Source organism: Ixodes scapularis, unplaced genomic scaffold (genome assembly GCF_016920785.2).
Source record: "Ixodes scapularis isolate PalLabHiFi unplaced genomic scaffold, ASM1692078v2 PGA_scaffold4__175_contigs__length_147842914, whole genome shotgun sequence".
Classification (NCBI taxonomy): Eukaryota; Metazoa; Arthropoda; class Arachnida; order Ixodida; family Ixodidae; genus Ixodes; species Ixodes scapularis.
The window spans coordinates 73039780-73059701 of record NW_024609879.1 but is presented as its reverse complement, the minus strand read 5'-3'; the positions used below and the strand labels follow the sequence as shown (position 1 = coordinate 73059701).

Genomic DNA, 19922 nt, shown 5'->3' with positions numbered 1-19922 from the left:
AGCAGAGGGAAAGTTACGTCTGCTGCGAGAATGACCGGGAATCTTCTAGAAGACCGTGACCAAGCGTTGCCTTCTCGGCTCTGCGGGCGGCAATATGCATGTGTGCAATCAGTGCAGGTCATGAAACGACCGTCAGTTGGTAGTGGGTCGGAACAAAGAACACACAGAGTGGGTAGGGCCATGGCACCTAGTTCGCGACGACGACGAAGTTGAAGGTAAAAGTGGAAGCTTAAGATCAAACCAAACGCTAGAAAAAGAAACAAATCGAGGCTCACCCGCAAAGAAAAATCAATAGTATCGGCGTGCACGCGACTGGCAGTCAAGATTCGTTGCTTCCAATGGTAACGGGGTGAAGCCGGAGGCGGGCTCGATGCCATCGGAAGGTTTAGAAGATGCTTGCTCGAACAATCAGCAAAATCATATGCGGTTGCGCTTACTGAGTCAACAGAAAGCGAGGGTAGCAGGGAGAGCTCGCAGAGCCAAGGCGGGAATGGCCAGATGTCTTCGCCCGGGGGGATATCCAAGATAGAGACTGATCCTTGCCCGGCGGCCGGTGGTCGCTTAAAGGGGATGCCAGGTTTTTCTTGGAGGACCGTTTATTGGAAGGCTCATGGCTGCTCCAGAAGGGACCGAGGTGCCAAGACCAGTTCTTGACAGTCCAGTATGCCCGTTAACGACGGATTTCAAAATTATATATTACTTACTGCGAGAGCTGAGATGGAGGGGTCCTTGCTCTGGAAACTTCCTCTTCCTTCATAATAATAATAAAACTTGTGGCGGTGCTACTGTCGCATTTGTAGTCTGAAGAAGAAAAGGATCGAATAAAGGTTGTTCTTCACCGGTACTGGAGCAGGGCAGTCGACTTCAGCTGTTGGCTGAAGGCTACAGGGCGATCGCTGGCCGAGTGGGCTGAATGAAGCGCACACCCAGCTCAACGCGCGTGGAGCGAAAGCTCGCGCTGCAGAACCCAGGGATCCTGGGTTCGAGCCCCACCCCTGCCCGTTCCGATCTGGATGAGCATCGTACCGGCGTACGGTCGTGTATCACTACTGCGTGGTGCACGTTAAAGACCCCAGACTAGCGTTCTGGCTAAATTGCTCACCTACAGCGTGTGACTCGTCGCAACTTTAATGGCAGACCAACTACACGCTGTATAAATATCCCCACAAACCCCCTGAAGGCTACAACAGAGACGCCTGTAATCAAAGGACTTTCTAGGCAGCAAAAAGTTTTTATAAACAAAGTCATCGCGAACGCGGCCTACACACCACATATAGTCAGTAAGTGGCAGCCGCCAACTGTACCAGCCGCACCACCAAGATGTAGCCACTGTCTCCAACAGTGTCGCGCAGATCTGTGGCAACTCATAAAGTACTGTCCTGCATTCGCACATGGTCAAGACCGCATTGACGACCTACAAGTGACCTCTCTTGCAGCCCTTACTGCTATTCTACTAACAGATAATGACGCCCAAAAGGCGGTCGCAGATTATGGAAAAATCAGTGGCTTATACCGAGCGGTGTAGGGCGAGTAGACTGCTCTAGTACCTTGCCCGACATGTTGAAATGACCAAACCCCCTTCACTACCCCCCTCCTTTTTTTTCCCCCATTGCGGCCTCGAGCCATCCTTGTCATTAAAAAACTTAAATGAATCAATCAGCTGCCACGGCAGCATACAACAGATTGACGACGAGTGATGTACCGACAAGCATGAGCCTAACGGTGCCGCCTCCTTTCCTTTTCGTTCCCGAGAGACCTGCTATCTGTAGTGTGCTGTAAATAATCTAGATGGCGTTTTCAGCTGCATTTGAGTAGGGTGCCTACATGTCTGTCTGTCTCAGGGTGAAGACATCCATTGTTGCCCTGAAAGTGCCAGCGCGTGACGTTCTCGCGCACTCGGTGCGTGACTTGGACGGTAAAATGGCGTCTATGCATTAGCCAAAGCTACGCGCTCGAGCTGAGTGACACCGGATTGCGCGCAGTTCAAAATGCATAAAAAAAACGATTGGGCGGAAAAATGGCTGAGATGTCACCACTCAAGCAAAAGCGCGCGTGTGTATGAAGGCACTCTACATTTGAGATGGTGCCGCGCGCCGCGTGCTTGACAGTGGCACGCGCTGATTGATGTAGATATTGTAAATAAGAACAGTCTTCACAAAAACCCCGAGCTGGTGTGACGTCTCTTCCTTTCGTCGGGGTTCCCGCCTTGGGCCCCGCACCTCGGCACCCCGCTGCCCACGCGCCGGCAATGTAAGCCTTTCCAGCATCTCTACAGGCCTTTCGGGGCGCTGTCTTTATCCTAGCTTTCCCTGCCTCTTTCCACCCATTTGTAATGGCCCCATGCGACCATAACATCTTGGCGACGAGGTCTTTTCTTGCATTTTTTTCCATTTCCGCCCTCGTGAGTTTTTTTATGTGAGACTCCGTGCCGGAGATGAGTGGTGGCAGCACCGGCACGTATAGTTTTCTTTTGTGTGTTAGGAAATATTTGAACGTTCGAAATGTAAGGAGGTCCTTTTGAATATTCCCATCCACCACATCTTTTGCATATGTAGTACATGAAAATACTGTCGATGCATAGCGACATTTAACGTTCCGTTTCGAGCGGCAATGGTTCATTCCGAACGCCAGTAGGGTTAGGCGTAACGCCATCCTTTGTTCTTTTTTTTTTTCGAACGCCGTAACGGCCGTTCGAATGGTTCTTTTTCTTTCATGCAAGTAGTGCGCACCGCACGGAAGCGTCGTTCTTAATTTTCCGACACTCGGAGAAACTTTCTCGTTTCCATTTCGGTGAAATTTTTTCGGATTTTCACCTTCGTTTTCAACTTTTGTCTCCCAACCATAGCCATAGTAGACGATAGCATCGCTATGTTTCATGTCCATGTAGTACATCCCAAGTGACTTTAAAAGGCGAAGTGAATAGATATAATAGATATTTTGTCCATCAAATATGCGTATGTAGCCATTGGCTTCACTCATTCATAAGTTCCAAAAAAATGGCAACAGCTTCTTTCCCGACACCTCCACCATTTCTTCCCACGCCAGGTGCCCCTGTGCAGCCTTGGTTAAATTGGAAAGCGTCGTTTTTAAATTATCTTGTACTCCTAGAGGCTGATGAAAGCTCGCCGAAGCGTAAGCGCGCGTTGTTGTGGTCCTTGCTTGGTCTCGAAGGCCAAAGAATAGTTTCAACGTTTCCATCCACGGCCCTCACACATAGCGAGACCGTTTCCGAATTTGACGTTCTTATGACGTCGCTTGATCAGCACTTCGCTGCCAAAAAGAATGTTGTTGTCGAACGGAGGTTATTCCTTACCCGCGTCCAGTCGCAGGGAGAAAGTGTCCTTGAGTACCTTGGTGCCCTACGGCACCTCGGCTCTTTTTGTGATTTTGGGGAGTCTCTTGAAACCCGCATCGCGGAAGTTTTTTTGGCTGGATTATCATCATCGGAGGTACAAGATCGGGTAATCCGAGAGTCTGCGGAAGCTGGACTACCCAGCCTCGAACGTATCGTGCTTCTGGCACAACAGTTCGAACGGGCTGCTCGAGATTGCGATCGTTACCGCCAAATTTCATCATGTCTTCCGCGTTCCGAGTCGACACAGGCCGTTGAGGCAGTACAAAGGGTTCCCGTTCGGCGTGGACAAGATGGCCGCCAATTGAGGTGAAATTCGAACATGCAACGTCAAAATGGAGGGAGGCCTCCTGCCGTTTCCTCCTCCCCCGCAAATGTTTCCTCCTCATCTTCCAAGGTTTCCTTCTCGCCGCGCCACCAATCGCGTGGACTCACCCGTGTTTTTGCAAGCCGAGTGCCTCGGGATGCTCCTCCGGGCGCGCGCGCTCTTGGGTGCGGGGCGGAATCGTGCCACTTTTGCGGTCGCCGACCCCATCCGCGTGAGGAGTGTCCAGCGTCCGGAATGACTTGTTTGTCTTGTGGCAAGATAGGCCACTTTTCAAATGTTTGCCGAAGTTCGTCTTCGTCGTCTGAAGTCATCGACCCCCGTCGCCTGGCGTTTCCGCCGGGACGAGGCCGCGCCGCCGGTCGCCGGTACGAGAGGCTTGGACCTGGCCGTAACCAGACGCCGATCCATGGAGTCGTGACGTTTCCCGACGACGACGAGGGGGAACAACATCCAAACAACGTCTTCACCGTCGGATCCCCGGAGGTCCTCCCTGAAGGACATGCGGACCGTCGCCCACGGAATTTCACCACTGATGTTCAGGTGAATGGATTTACATTACACTTACTCATTGATACTGGCTCCGAAGTGTCAATACCTTCCGAGAGCATGTTTAACAAGATCAACTTCAAGCAGCAAATCCGGCTAAGGAAACCGCCGCGCACTCTTGTGCACTACCTCCGAGGGTCGATTCCAGTCATGGGATGTTTCCAGAGCAAAGTCAGCTTCAAAGAACGCTCCGCCGACATTCTTTTTTACATCGTTCGCAATGGCCGATCCCTGCTTGGGACAGATGCCGTGCATGGACTGCGTCTAATTTTATCGGGCGCGCCACTCAAGTGCTTCCATGTCAATGCAGCTGATCCTCGCTCGGCCATCCCGGGACATGTAAAGTCGGCTGGAGTCCCGCAGCCCCCATGTACGGTGGAGCCCAGTCCTCCACCGCGTCATTCAAGTGCTCCCTGCAAGTACCCTTCATCAATGTCCTCTGTTCACGGCACTCAGCCATCCACATCGTCTGAATACTACTCCAGTAGAGGCGTCTTCGGAGACCAGCCTTCAAGGGATCCGTCGACGTCGGGACCATCTTTGCAACCTTCATCGGTGAGCGATGCATCTAAGTTACCTTCTGGCTTTGAAGAGTTTGAGGATCTCTTTTCTCCTGAGTTAGGGTTAGTTAAAAACCAAACTCACACAATCACTGTCCGTCACCATGTCCCGCCGGTACAGGCTAAACTTCGCCGCTTACCCATCACGTTGCGTGATGCCGTCAGTGCGGAAATTCAGAAGCTCGAGCGCCAAGGCGTTATCGAGCGCGTAAACGCGTCGGAATGGGTGTCCCCCATTGTAGTAGTTAAGAAGAAAGACGGTGGAATTCGTATGTGTGTCGATCTGCGGGCGCCAAATCAGGCAGTCGTCATTGATTCTTTTCCGCTTCCGCACATTGAGGAGCTTCTGAACTCCCTCAGTGGAGCTTCCCATTTTTCTAAGTTAGACCTTGCGTCTGCTTATCATCAGGTCCGTCTCGACCCCAAGAGTCGCGACTTAACAGCATTCATTACCCATGAAGGGCTTTTTGTTTCAAACGAGTTTGTTTCGGGCTGGCGTCTGCACCAGCGGCCTTCCAACAGGTCATGTCCAAGATATTAAAACATTGTCCAGGAGTCCAGTTTTATCTGGACGACATCATTGTCTATGGCTCCTCCCAGAAGGAACATGATAATAATCTCAGACAAGTCCTCAAATGTATTAGAGAGGCCGGCATGAAACTAAATAGAAAAGCCGTTTTCAATGTTTCTGAACTGTCATTCCTTGGTCATCGTCTGTCTGCGGAGGGTCTAGCACCCCTTCCGTCGAAGATAGACGCGGTCCTAAATTTTCCAGTTCCATCGGAACCTTCGCAGTTGAAGGCCTTCCTAGGTCTAGTAGAATATTACAGTAAGTTTTTCCCCCATTGTGCTACTCTGGTAGAACCCCTCCGAAGGCTTCTGCGTAAGGGCGCATCTTTTGTCTGGTCGACCGACGTAGAGGCCAGTTTTCAAAGTGTCAAGTCCTGCCTTCAGCAGGCTCCCATTCTTGCAATGTTCGATCCAAATCTTCCAGTTGTCGTCTCCACAGACGCATCCGATTACGGACTAGGTGCTGTTCTCCAGCAGCAGCATGGGAAGCAACTAAAGACTGTTGCTTTCGCTTCCCGCTCTCTCTCCGAAGCAGAGCGGAAGTACTCAGCAGGAGAGAAAGAAGCTCTCGCAATCCTCTGGGCTTGCGAGAGGTGGCACGTTTATCTTTGGGGTCGACATTTTGAAATTCAGACAGATCATCAAGCCCTTGTCACACTAATGTCCACTCAAGGGACAGTTCCAAGGGACAGTGTTCGTCCACGACGCATCAGTCGTTGGACTGCTAGACTTTTCAACTATAATTTCACAATGAAGTATCGTAAAGGCAGCGACAACGTAGTTGCCGACGCTCTGTCTCGCCTTCCGGTCCCAGATACCGAAGAAGAGGTCGTTTCAATTGTCTGTGCATGTCTCACACAGAAGGAGTTCAAGAAAGAAACTCTAAAAGATCCAGTATTACCAATTATTATGACACACCTTTCAAACACATGGCCCTCAGAGGAAAAGTTGCCTCCAGAATTCAAGCCGTATTTCGTTGTAAGAGACCAGCTCTCAGTCACCGATGCCTTGTTGTTCCAAGGAGAGAAAATAGTGGTTCCGTCCACTCTCCGCGATCAAGTGATTGATGTAGCTCACGAAACCCATCAAGGTATCTCGCGCACCACCAGTATCATCAAGGAGCTTTACTGGTGGCCGCATTTAAGTCAACAAAGTTCAGAGCTGTTCGGTATGCCAGTCGACAGACAAGCCTGCAAAGGCATCTCCAGCACCTCTTCAACCAGTTGAATTCCCCAACCGTCCATGGGTAAAACTGGGCATGGATATAGTAGGTCCCTTTGAACGAGCCCCAGCTCAAGAGAGGTTTTTTATTACACTGGTAGATTACCACAGTAAGTGGCCTGAAGTGGCACCAGCCCACAACGTCACGACTGCTACAGTCATAAAGTTCTTGAAGTCTATCTTTGCCCGCGAAGGTTTGCCGCAGGAGATCACGACAGATAACGGCCCTCAATTCATTTCGAAGGAATTCAGCGATTTCTTGAAGATGCATGGCATCAAACATGTGAAGTCATCCCTTTACCATCTTTACCATCCCCAAGCTAATGGACAGGTAGAGAGATTCCATAGAGTCCTTAAGTCTGTTATTCAGTTGGCTCTCGTCCAACATCGTCCGCTTTCCGAAGCCATTACAGAATATCTCGGGGTATACCGGAGTACGCGCCATGCCGCGACTGGAGAAACGCCAGCTTTTCTTTTACACGGTCGCACCCACCGGACCCGACTGCATCTTCAAGGGCGAGGGACCCCAGAGTCCGCCGTCCCTCCGCAGGTCGTTCAGGAAGAGCTTGATAAAGTCAAGGCATATCAAACGAAGATGAAACAGTATTCCGATGCCAGGCGAGCAGTCAAGCACCCTGTTTTTGCTCCTGGGCAAGCAGTAAAGGTTTCCAAACCTAACACCAGAGGGAAAATGCGCAACAAATATGCTCCACCGCAACATATACATGAACAAGTTGGGCCAGCCACATATAGATTAGATGATGGAACCATATGGAATGCAGACAAAATGACACGTACAACATTGAAACCACCCCAACGTCAGCCGTGGTGCCTTATGGATGATGACATATTACCTACTTCAACTAATGCGGCTCCAGCTATAAGCCTGGGCCATGTGCCACCTGAAAGTCCGGCACCTCCAACTTTGCGTGCTGCGGCCCCCAGCGTCACTCCTGTCCGTGCGGCCCCTGTTGCCGTTCCTGCTTTTGCGGCCCCTGTTGCCGTTCCCGCTTTTGCGGCCCCTGTTGCCGTTCCTGTTTTTGCGGCCCCTGCTGCCGTTCCTGCTTTTGCTGCCCCTGCTGCCGTTCCTGTCCATGCGGCCCCTGCTGCCGTTCCTGCCCCTGCGGCCGGTCCTGTTTTTGCGGCCCCTGATGCCGGTCCTGTTCCGACGGCCCTAAGAGGTCGTCCATGCCACTGCGGCCCCTGTGGCCGCCCATGCTACTGCGGCACCCGGCCCTGGCCATATTGCTGTGGTGCCTGGTGCCTATAGTCAAGCGACCCCTGGAGCTGCCCATGATCCTGCTGTGCCAGGCGTCGTTCCTCATCATACGGCTCCTGCAGCCCATGTAGCTGTGGTCCCTGGTGCTGCCCATGTACCGGTAGTACCCGGTGCCCTTCCTGTTCCTGGTGTACCCGGCACCAGTTCCGTGGTACCCTGTACCGTGCAAGATGCGGTGGTTTTCGGTGGCCTTCCCGCCACCGCAGTCCCCGGTGCCGTTCCTGATTCCGGTCTCCAAGCGGCCTTCCGCGCTGCTGTACCAGTCCAAGCCAGCAGCCAGCCACCAGTCCCGCCGGCTGCCCCGGCTGCAGTCTTCCAAGAGGCCTCCAGGCTCGCTTTCCAAGAGGGTCCTGAACCTTCCGTTCCTACAAGCGGTGCGATATTGAGCACCGCATCAAGTTCATCTCAACTGGGACTCGGGTATTGGAGCGAGCTGCCGTCATCTAGCTCCGCAACGGTCTCAGCGGAGTCCCTGCACTCCGTTGGGCCAAAGACCTCCATGCTTTCCGAGCCTTCAGTGGCTCCTGGTTTAGCAGAAGACCTGGAATCAAGTCCAGAGGCAACCCAAGAATCGACTTCTACATCAGGTGACGGTGGTGCAGACACACCACCAAGGACATATCATACTCCACCACAATCCCCATCGGACACTCCACCACAACGCCCCACGCGGCGTAGACGACTTCCCGAAAAATTTCGTGACTTTCAAGTGGATATGTGCTCCAAAGACGCTCCTTAAAAACTCTGGGACTTAAGTCATAGTGGTTTGCAATTTCATAGTGTGCACTGTATTTTTATGGGATAGATGTGAACTGATAGTTATGCTTGCATTGTTTTTTTCATTTTCACATTTTCATGTGTTCAAATGTAGAAATTTTCATGTCATGGACATGGAAGTTTTGGATGAACTGCCTTAGGTATACTTTCATGTTTCCATGTTATGTACATCGAGGTTATGGTCAAAGTGTTAATCTTTGTTTCAAATGACTCGTCAAACCGTGAGCTTTTTAAAAGTGTTATTTGTTACGTTTCTAAGGTCTAGTCATTCATTTCACTCGCAGAGGTGAAAGTGTTATTCGTGTTTCAAAGGACTCGCCAGTGACTTTTTTCGTTGCAGTGAAGAGAGCACTTTTCAGTCTGACTGAAAAGTGCTCGACATAGTACAAAGTGTATCATTTATGATTGTATCTTTCCAATGTATTTCTTTATCCTTATTTTCTCCGACCACTTCACAATTATTTTTTCTGTAGTGATTGATTGGTAAGAATGTTGTGTGTGCGTGAACTTTGTATTTTCTTTAAGGAGTAAGCTGTTTCCTTCTCTTCCCTAATAAATTATCCAACATTTATTTTTCTATTAAGGGAGGAGATGATGTAGTGTGCTGTAAATAATCTAGATGGCGTTTTCAGCTGCATTTGAGATGGTGCCGCGCGCCGCGTGCTTGACAGCGGCACGCGCTGATTGATGTAGATACGAGGGGGGACCCAAAAGAAACCGAACTAATTCTTTTTTAAGCAGAGCTTTTGCAGTACCACGTTTTGCCGCCAGGAGTTGATAGAGCGAACATTGCTGAGTCATTAGGCCTAATTCCGTCCTCAAAGAAGGTTAGGACTAGTTGCGGCTGGGTTTATAGTGACAAGTGTTTCGTGTGGGCGTCGTTTTTGCAATGTCTGATTTCTGTGAACAGCGTGCGGCGGTTATTAAACTCTGTTTTTTGCTCGGAAAAAGTGGAACTGAAACTATTGAACTGTTAAAAACGGCGTACAAGGACGATTCCATGGGGAAAACTCTGAGTGGTTTTCCCGTTTCAAGAATGGCGACATGTCAGTTGATGACAAACCTCGTTCCGGTCGTCCTTCCACGGCACGAACACATGAAAACGTTGAAAAGGTTCGTGCAATCATCAACGAAGATCGACGACGGACCATTGACGAAATTGTGGAGCTGTCGGGAGTGAGTTGGAGTTCATTGCAGCGAATTCTGACAGAAGATTTGGGAATGAAAAGGGTGGCTGTCAAATTCGTGCCACGACTGCTGACTGCTGAACAAAAGCAAGGTCGCGTGGAAGCATGCTGTGCTTTGGAAGAAGAGTCCTGAAGTGACCCAAACTTTTTTTCAAAAGTTATTACAGGTGACGAAAGTTGGTGCTATGGTTACGATCCTGAATCAAAGCAACAATGAAGCCAGTGGAAGACTTCAGGTTCGCCTCGCCCCAAGAAAGCTCGTCAGGTGAAATCAAACATCAAAACAATGCTGATTAGTTTTTTGGATGTGAAAGGAGTCGTCCATTCAGAGTTTGTTCCGCAGGGTCAGGCAGTTAACCAGGCTTTCTACTTTGAGGTTTTGAAAAGATTGCGCAACAGTGTGCGGCGGAAGCGGCCCGATTTGTGGAAGTCGGGTGACTGGTTTTTCCATCATGACAATGCCCCGGCTCACACTGCCTTGTCTGTACGACACTTCTTGACCAAAAATGGTATGACCCCTGTTCCTCACCCCCCATACTCACCCGACCTTGCCCCGTGCGACTTTTTTTTGTTTCCTAGAATGAAAAAAGAAATGAAAGGAAAGCGTTTTGCTGACGTTGCTGAGGTGAAAAAAAAAACGACGGAGGCGCTGTCAAGCATCACAAAAGATGAATTTAAACAATGTTTCGACACATGGATTAAAAGATTAGACAAGTGTATTAGTGCAAGTGGACAGTACTTTGAAGGAGATTGAACGTTTGTACATGAAATGGGAATAAATAAGTGCAAAAAAATTTAGTTCGGTTTCTTTTGGGTCCCCCCTCGTATTGTAAATAAGAACAGTCTTCACAAAAACTCCGAGCTGGTGTGACGTCTCTTCCTTTCGTCGGGGTTCCCACCTCGGCACCCCGCTGCCCACGCGCCGGCAATGTAAGCCTTTCCAGCATCTCTACAGGCCTTTCGGGGCGCTGTCTTTATCCTAGCTTTCCCTGTCTCTTTCCACCCATTCGTAATGGCCCCATGCGACCATAACACTATCCCATGGAAACAGTGGCGGCGGGTGTTCCAAAATTACCTGCTAGCTTCGGGGGGCGACGTTCATGGACCTGCTCGGCGGAAGGCCTTACCTTGCCTTGGTGTTCAAGGACAGAGAGTCTTCTACACACTTCCGGAGACGCATCCTCCGCTACCACTGAAGCAAACAACTACCGGCATGAAGACACCGACTGCGCCGGACGAGTACGATGTCGCGTTGGCGGCCGTGGAGACCTATTTCACGGAAGCTTCGAACGTGGTCGTTGCACGACTCCGCTTCAGGCAGCGAGCGCAGCTACCGGAGGAATCTGTGAAAGTATTCGTTGCCGAGCTGCGAGACCTGTCGGCGGACTGCGAGTTCGGACTCTTGGCGGACGAGTTCATCCGAAATCAGCAGGTCGCGAAGACTACGAGCCAGCAGTTATGAGAGCGCCTACTCCTGGAAGGAAGTAGTCTAACCCTGGACCGGGCGTTGTCCATCGGCCGACTGGTCGATGAAGCGATCCGGTACTGCAGAGAGCTCGTATCGTCTTCGTCGGTGCAGAAGGTGGACGTTGAGTCTCCAAACGCCGAGTGACCACAGCGTACACAGAGAGAGCCTTCATCCTCCATTTCAAAGAAATGTTACCCTGCGGGTCGTCGGAACATCTCGCGAATTCCGCTACGTGCAAAGCAAGAGGGAAAAAGTGTGCTGGGTGCGGGAAAGTTGGATATTTTCGTGTTGTCTGCAAGACCGCCGCCAGTCACACTAGCAAGAGGGGGTACTGTCAGAGAAGTCACGTGCTTGAATGGCTCTGACGAGGACGTTCTTAGTATTCTTCACGTGCACGATAAACTGAAGAGCGGTATCTAAATTCCAGTTCAAGTCAAAGGAACGCCCTTATCATTCTTGTTTTCATAATCTCGGAAGATACGTACAAGAGAAACTTCAGTTCTGCTTACCAGCTGCAAGGTACGTCCGCAAGTTTGTTCAATTTTTCGCAGCAGAAGATCGCCATAGCAGGCTGCTTTGTTGCTGCTGTCGGTTACAAGAAGCGCAACGCTTCTGTACGCTTTTACGTTGTCCCGAACGGTACGGACAAGCTCGGCATCGACGCCATCGCTTGATTATCCTTTGAGATCAGCGGTAGCGCGTTGAAATGTTTCAACACGTGCGTACCATCTGGACTCCCTCGAAACTTGGTAGATGACTTCGCGCACCTTTTTGACGGCACCCTCAGTACCGCGAAGGGGTTCGCTCACAAGGTGAAGACGCGTCATGGAGTTCAGCCCGTTTCTGCCAAGCTGCGAAGACTTCCTTTTTCTGTCAGCGACGAAGTCTCCGAAGAGCTCCAGCGACTTCTACAGGCAGGTGTCATCGAGAGGTTTGATGCGTCCGAATGGGTTTCGCCGATCGTGGCAGTGAAGAAGAAGAACGGGAAAGTTCGATTATATGTTGATTTAAGATAAGTAAACAAGGCCGTCATAATTGAGAGCTTTCCGTTGCCTCCCACTGAGGAATTGCTACAGGCACTGGTCGGAGCTAAGTACTTCTCACGTATGGATCTATGAGCGAGTACCATCAGATCCTTTTGTGCCCGGAAAAACGAGGCCTGAGGGTCATAACCCACGATGGACCTTTCAGGTTTACCAAGGTTTGTTTTGGATTAGCCCACTGATCTCTATGTCTATTTGCTGGATCGCATTTGACCAGCACCGCCTATGGACGGGAATGCGGCCACGGTCGGCCATCTTTTTGGTAGAGTTATCTATTACACTGTACCGTGGGTGATATTTCGTGCTTCATTAAAGTTGTTCGACGAAGCAGACTCTTGAAACCCAGCGTGAACGGTAGCCTCATCTTTGCGTATTGTGCGAAAGTTCTACAAAACCGCAGCACTGGGGGAAAGCAGCGCAGCTCACAACGAAAGCAGACTCCCTACCGGCGTCTGCTTTCGATGCTTCTTTCGATGCGACTTTCGATGCGCGCTGTGCTGCTTTTCCCCGGTGCTGCTATTTCGTGAAACTTTCACCGGGTCCTCAAAGATCGGGCTTCCGTTCGCACCGGGTTTCAAAAATATGTTTCGTCAAACAATTTCAATCAAGCACGAAATATAACCCACGCTATATTGATGGCAGCCTGCCACCATAACTGCCACAACGCTGTCTGCCATGAATGAATGATAGTGGCTGCAGTTGGCTAGAGGTAATATAACTGTACCAAAAAGTTGGCCGCCAGTGGCCAAACTCGTGGAGCGGGCAAACGCGATCCAGCAATTGTCATTGAGATCAGTGGATTGGCCTCGGCTCCTGCTGCATTCAGGAAAATGATGACTACAATATTGAAGGGATGTCAACAAGTGTAATGCTACTTAGAGGACATCATTGTTTTTCGAACAGCCGAATAGGAACACATCAAGAATCTGCATGACGTTCTCCGTCGCATCAGCGAAGCGAGCCTGAGGCTGAACGACAAGTGCATCGTTAATGTTAGGGAACTGTCATTCTTGGGTCATGTCGTCAGCGAGCGGGGAGTGTCATCCATGCAAAGCAATGTTGACGCGATTGTCAAGGCTCAAGCACCTACACACGTCACCAAGCTACGTTCGTGTCTGGGCATGGTCGGCTACTACGCCAAGTTCATCCCTCGGTACGCAGAGCTGGCAGAACCACTACGTGAGCCACTACGCAAGGGTGAACCTCTCCGCAGGACGGCTGCTCGGGAAGACAATTTTCAGAGACTGAAGTCCTTACTTTCCTGTGAGCCTCTCCAAACGTTCGTCCCTAAGCTGCCCGTGGTCGTGACAACTAACGCCTCAGCATACGACCTTGGAGCTGTTCTACAGCAGAAAGAAAAATGGAGACCTTGTGACCGTCTCCTTTGCTTCTCGAACTCTAACGCTACAGGAGCGGAAGTACTCCGCTGGAGAGCGTGAGGCGTTGGCCTGTATGTGGGCGTGCGAGCACTGGCGCGTTTTCTTGTGGGGTCGGCATTTTACGCTGCAGACCGACCACCAGTCACTGTTGACACTGTGGGGCTCACAATGGACTGGCCAACGACCATTCAGAATTGCAAGATGGTATGCTCATTTCCTCGCATACAGCTTCATCATGGTTTTCAACACGGGAGAAGACAATTTTGTGGCAGATGCTCTTTCGCGCATGCCTCTTGATGCGCCCGTGGAAACCCGGGAAGACGAGGTTGTGCCATTTCTTTATGTGTATCGCAGCAAGAGTTAGTTGAAGAGACTCGGCAGGACAGGCGCCTGCAACGAGTGATTGCTTTGACAACCGGCACCTGGCCTCCAAGAAGGAGCTGCATCCTGACCTGGCACCCTTTCACCAAGTAAAATAAGAAATTTCTACGAGTGGAGACCTGCTGTTTCGGGGGGATCGGGTTGTTGTTCCTACCGCTCTTAGTGCGAAGATTGTGGAACTAGTCCACGAAGCTCACCCTGGAATATCAAGAACTAAGCAGCGGGCTCGAGACACGTATTGGTGGCCTGGAATGGGCAGACATATTGAAACTGCTCTTAGGTCCTGCGGTGTTTGTCAAGCAGTTCACAGTCTGCAAAACCCGTGGTCCCTCCTTTATATCCAGTTGCATTTCCGTCTGCTCCTTGGGAAAAAGTGGGAGTCGACATTATTGGGCTCTTTTCCAGTGCTCCAAGCGACTGCCGGTACGCTGTAAAACTAATAGATCATTTCAGAAAATGGCCCAAAGTGTGTCTGATGGCACTAGTAACGTCAAGATAGATAATCTCGATTTTATGGGCAGTGTTTAGCCGGGAAGGCTACGCTACTGAACTTGTCAGCGATCATGGTTCTCAGTTCGTTTCTGTTGAGTTTGAAGCATTTTTGACAGAACGGGGAGTGCGACACACCGTCTCTGCGGTGTACCATCCCCAAAGTAATGGACAGATCTAACGTTTCAACCGTGTGTTCAAGGACTTTGTGCAAGTCAGTGTCCAGGAGCAGCGTTCCTAAAGGAAGCGGTGGTGGAGTACCTGAGAGTCTACCGTTGCACTACTCAGGCTGCCACAGGTGAGAAGCCGGCGTTCCTCTTGCATGCACGCCAATCAAGGACGAGGCTGGAGATCATGGGGGCCCGTCCAAGGATTTTTTTGATGAACCAACAAATAGTCTGGGAGAGCTGCGTCAACGAGTGACTCAGTACCAGCAGAAGTTTAAGAAGTATACGGATGCTCGTCGGGGAGCCAGAGTCAACGTGTTCAAACCTGGGGATAGAGTACAGGTCAAGCTAACAGGACACATTCCAAAAGGAAGCCTCAGCTATTCTGTGCCCCTCAAGGTGATGAATTACCTGGGGAAGAATGCCTACCGTATAGACGACGGGAAAGTGTGGAACAGGAAGCGGCTCGTCGTCATACCACCAAGCACGAAGCCACCTTCTCAAGGTACTCTGGGCCACATCGCATCGTTCTCAACACCATCAGCAACCCCATTATCAACCGCATTTCCGCCTTCTATGGTCGCGCAACCAGAATCACCTCCCGCGACATTGTTGGAGACTGTGTTCCCGGCATCATCATCGAAATCGCCGGCACCAGGATGTCCCCTCATCAGTTCGCCCAGTTCAGTGGCCATGGAACTAAGACGGTCTGCCAGACCGACCTCCAGACCACAAAGATTGCGAGATTTTGTTATATATTAGTGTTCTTGTTTCTAATGTTGTACATAGCATTTTCTTTTTATTCTTGAAGAGGGGAACTGTTGTGGCGGCGCTGCTGTCGCATTTGTAGTCTGAAGAAAAAGAGGATCGAATAAAGGTTGTTCTTCACCGGTACTGGAGCAGGGCAGTCGACTTCAGCTGCCACCGGCAGCATACAACAAAACTGATACTTTATTTACTGCCATCCTCTTCACCCTATTCCCCTCTCTCCCTAGTTATGGCCATGTTCCAATTACTACATCTTGCTAAGGGATTATGGCCGCGCCCAAGCGCACGCCAGAAGAGCAAGATGGTCCGGCGCCCTGGGGCAGTACTTGCAAACGTTTATACTGTTAGCCTGCAAGCTCACCGGCGCAAGTTACCCCGCAGGGGCACCTGTGAAAGTAGGTGTTTGGAGAGTGGCGTCTCCACGGACCCCGAGCCCCGCAGGGGGCGCCTGCACTTTAGGTGCTAGGTGCTTGGTGAGTAGCGTCACCACGGACCCCAGCCACGTGGGCCACCATACCCGCACGCGGGGGCGACCTACTTTGGTAGTTGCTTGGTGAGTGGCGTCACTACGAACCCCGAGCCATGTGGGTTCGCGCACCCACATCTGGCTGTGCGTGGCTTAACCCGTGTCTGGGGAAAAGGGGACCCTGATGGTTGAGCTGAGCCTGACGTATGTTTGGACCCTTCGGGGCCTCCGGGCAAGGCAATACACCGCTTCGACCCCTGCTTCTCGTAGACGGGTGTCCTGACTTGGCCCGACCAGGTTGATTCAGTCAGTCGCCCTCTTCTGCCCTCTTCTTCCTTCTTTCACTTTTCCTCCCACCTCTTTTTCTTTTCTTCTACACCCTCATCCTTCCTTTTTCACCTTCTTAGGCGGCAAGGGCCAACCTTGAGTGGAAACAGGTCCTGTCCTTGCAACCAGACTAGGGTATAGTGCCCGGGCAGCACTGGTAGAGTAATTGTGTCAGCCAGGCCCATCTTGCTATGGCACATTACCTACCCCCTTGTTGGGCTCCGTGGTGGGCGGTGCACCCGGGCACTGAACCTTCCTCCCCATGTTATGGGTTCTCGCGCTAAAACCTCCCTCGATCGGCCCCTGAAAATGGTCCGCACCGAAGTCCAAGCCACAATGAAGACACCACCTACACCTACCAGATTCCCGAAGTTCTTGGTTCTTCACTCTGAAAGTGAGAATCAGATGTCGAAATTATCTCCATTCCTAGTCGCAAAAACACTCGAAGGTGTTGTCGGAAAGAAATTTAAAGCCAAGAAAATGCCATCGGGTGACCTACTCGTCGAAATCGAATCAAGTGAGCAGAGTGCTGCTCTCCTTGCCTTGACGACTGTAGCTGATCACGAAGTAACGGTCACACTTCACCGCACCTTAAACTCCATCCAAGGAGTTAGCTCCGAGGATGACCTTCTTGAGACCAGTGACACCGAAATAGTTGAGGACCTTTCTGATCAAAGAGTTATTGCTGCAAGGCGCATCTCTTTGCGTCGTGATGGCTAGAACGTAAAACCAAGCACATAGTTTTAACTTTCCAATCCACCACACTTCCTGACGCGGTGAAGGCTGGGTACCTGCACTGCAGGGTTCGGCCTTATATTCCAAACCCTCGGAGATGTTTCAACTGCCAGCGGTTTGGCCACGGCTCTCAGAACTGCCGTGGTAGGGCCACTTGTGCCAAGTGTGGGAAAAATGACCACGCTGCAGATACTTGCTCTAATGAAGCCCATTGTGTAAATTGTAGTGACCCACACCCCGCGTATTCTAGATCTTGCAAGACATGGAAAGAAGAAAAAGACATACTTACCTTGAAGGTCAAAGAAAACCTCTCCTACCCGGAAGCGCGCCGTCGCTTTGCGTTCTTGCGCAAGGGTGGCTATGCACAGGTGCTGCAGCGGGGACCTGCACCACTGAAGGTTCCAGTGGCAACCCAGACGTCCTTTCTGGACTATGGGAAGCCACGGCAGTCCCCCACGCCCCAGCTGAAGATTCAGCTTCCAGGGCGTGCAATCTCGGCTGGTGGGTCTGCTAGCCCTCCCAGCCAGAGCGCAAACATTCGCGCTCCTGCGGGAAAACAGCCTCAGCCCTCTCACATAGAAAGTACGCAGGCTGCTTCCCAAGCTCAGGATGGGCCGGCGGCTGCGGCAACCGTCCCTCCTCTGCGATCTCCCACTCTCGCCCACACCCCCTGGAGAGAGTATCATCGAGGGAGCGGCATGGCACTCGTGCCGCTCCTGCAGCACCTAAGGGGCAGGAACAGGTGCACTTGGGCGATTCCCCGCCCAGCACCTCCTCAGCCCATTTGACTGGGGCTGGTCGGGGACGGGACATGGCGCACCATCCTCCGAGCCTGCCCAAACCAGCACCAAAGGCCTCGCCTGAAGAAGTAGAGGCAATGGATGAGGGCACTGAAGTCTCCATTCATGCGTCTGACCAAGACGACATGGACTGGCAGACTCCTAAGAGTAAACAGAAGAACAAAAAACCTGTCATCCCACCAAAGTGATGATGTCGGTCTATTGTTGCCATGAGCAGCAGATTTGTAAGTTTTTATGTATTCCCTTCTAGTGTTACAAGGTCAACAACGTTTTAACGTTTTAATTTAATTTTTCTTTTATTATTTTGTTTTAGAGACATGACTAAATTTCATTTTATGCCAGTGGAACTGCCGCAGTCTTTTACGTAATATTGACGATGTTAATTTTTTTATGGACAATTTACGTCCTATTGCTCTCTCTTTAGAGGAGACACACCTCAGTGATCATCGTAAGTCAATATTGCGCCGCCATCAAGTTTTTAGAAAAGATCGTTCTGCATCTAATTTATCTGGTGGAGTAGCTGTGATTGTCCAGAATGGAGTCGCCTGCTCTCAGGTTCGTCTGGCTACGCCTCTTGAGGCTGTGGCTGTACGACTTCTTTTGGACCGCCTTATTACTGTCGTTTCTATTTATATTCCACCTAACACTTCACTGCATCTTCATGATCTTCAACGGCTGGTTACAGAGCTTCCTCATTCATTTTTACTGTGAGGAGATTTTAATGCTCACCACCCCCTGTGTGGTAGCGCCCGTCAGGACTCGCGTGGTGGGGTAATTGAGCAATTTTTTTATCTTCTGGGCTGTGCCTTATGAATACGAGAGATCCAAACTTTTTTAGCGTTGCTCACAACTCATTTACATCTATTGACCTTTCAATTTCATCCCCCTTACTGTTTTCTATGTTTACTTGGGAAGTTTTAAATAACCCCTTTGGGAGCGACCACTTTCCAGTCGTTTTGGAGAGTCGGGTATCTATTCCAAGCATCATGAAACGCAGTCCACGTTGGAAACTGGAAAAGGCAGACTGGCGTCTTTTTAGCCTAAACTCGGAGCTCAAACCTTGCATGTTCTTGCCATTAACACATGATGAAGCCACCACATACATTACAGATCAGATCATAAATGCTGCCTTTCGCTCCATCCCTCAGACTTCATGTAACATTGCAAAAAAATGTAAGCCATGGTGGAGTAAAGAATGTTCCGCTACTAAGAAAAAACAGGATAAGGCTTGGGGTATATTTCGGAGATATCCAACATCTGTGAATTTGTTAGAGTTTCAGAGAAATAGAGCTCAAGCTCGTTCAACCAGGAAGCAGGCAAAGAGGAAGTCTTGGAAAGGTTATCTGACGTCTATCAGCAGCTACGTCCCAGCGAAGGAAGCGTGGGAACGACTTCACAAGGTCGAAGGCAAATACCGTTGCTTTACAGTTCCTCTTTTTCCTTCAGTGGATTCGTTGCACGACCAGGCTAATGTGTTGGGCGAACATTTTGCAGCCATTTCCAACTCCTCCTATTACTCTTCAGTGTTTTTGAAGTTTAAGACAAATGCAGAAAAAAACGACAGCTTGGCAGGAGGAGCTTCTGCACCTTACAATCAACCGTTTACGATGGTCGAGCTCCAAATGGCACTTAATGTCCGGGAAAACTCGTCTCCTAGTCCTGACCGAATACATTATGAGATGATCGGACACTTGTCGAAGGAATCACTCGCTGCCCTTCTCGTTTACTTCAATGGTCTGTGGAAAGACTCACATTTCCCTTCCGAATAAAAGCGGGCAGAGGTTATTCCACTGCTGAAGCCTGGAAAAGACCCTTCCTTTCCTGCCAGTTACAGGCCAATAGCACTGACGAGTTGCTTGGGGAAAACTTTTGAAAAGTTAGTTAATAAACGGCTTGTTTATTTCCTCGAACAACACAATATTTTGGACATAAATCAGTGCGGCTGTCGACCTAGACGCTCCACGACCGACCATTTAGCTCGGCTGGCGACAGTTGTCCGGGAGGCATTCGTGAATAAGCAGCATTGTGTTTCTGTCTTTTTTTACTTGGAAAAGGCTTATGATACAACTTGAAAACATG

General features: G+C 50.4%; 1 pseudogene; it reads left to right on the top strand.

Moving 5' to 3' along the window:
- The first annotated feature begins 2896 nt into the window (after positions 1-2896).
- Positions 2897-11432, top strand: LOC115317380 (annotated as a pseudogene).
- The last annotated feature ends 8490 nt before the right edge of the window (positions 11433-19922 follow it).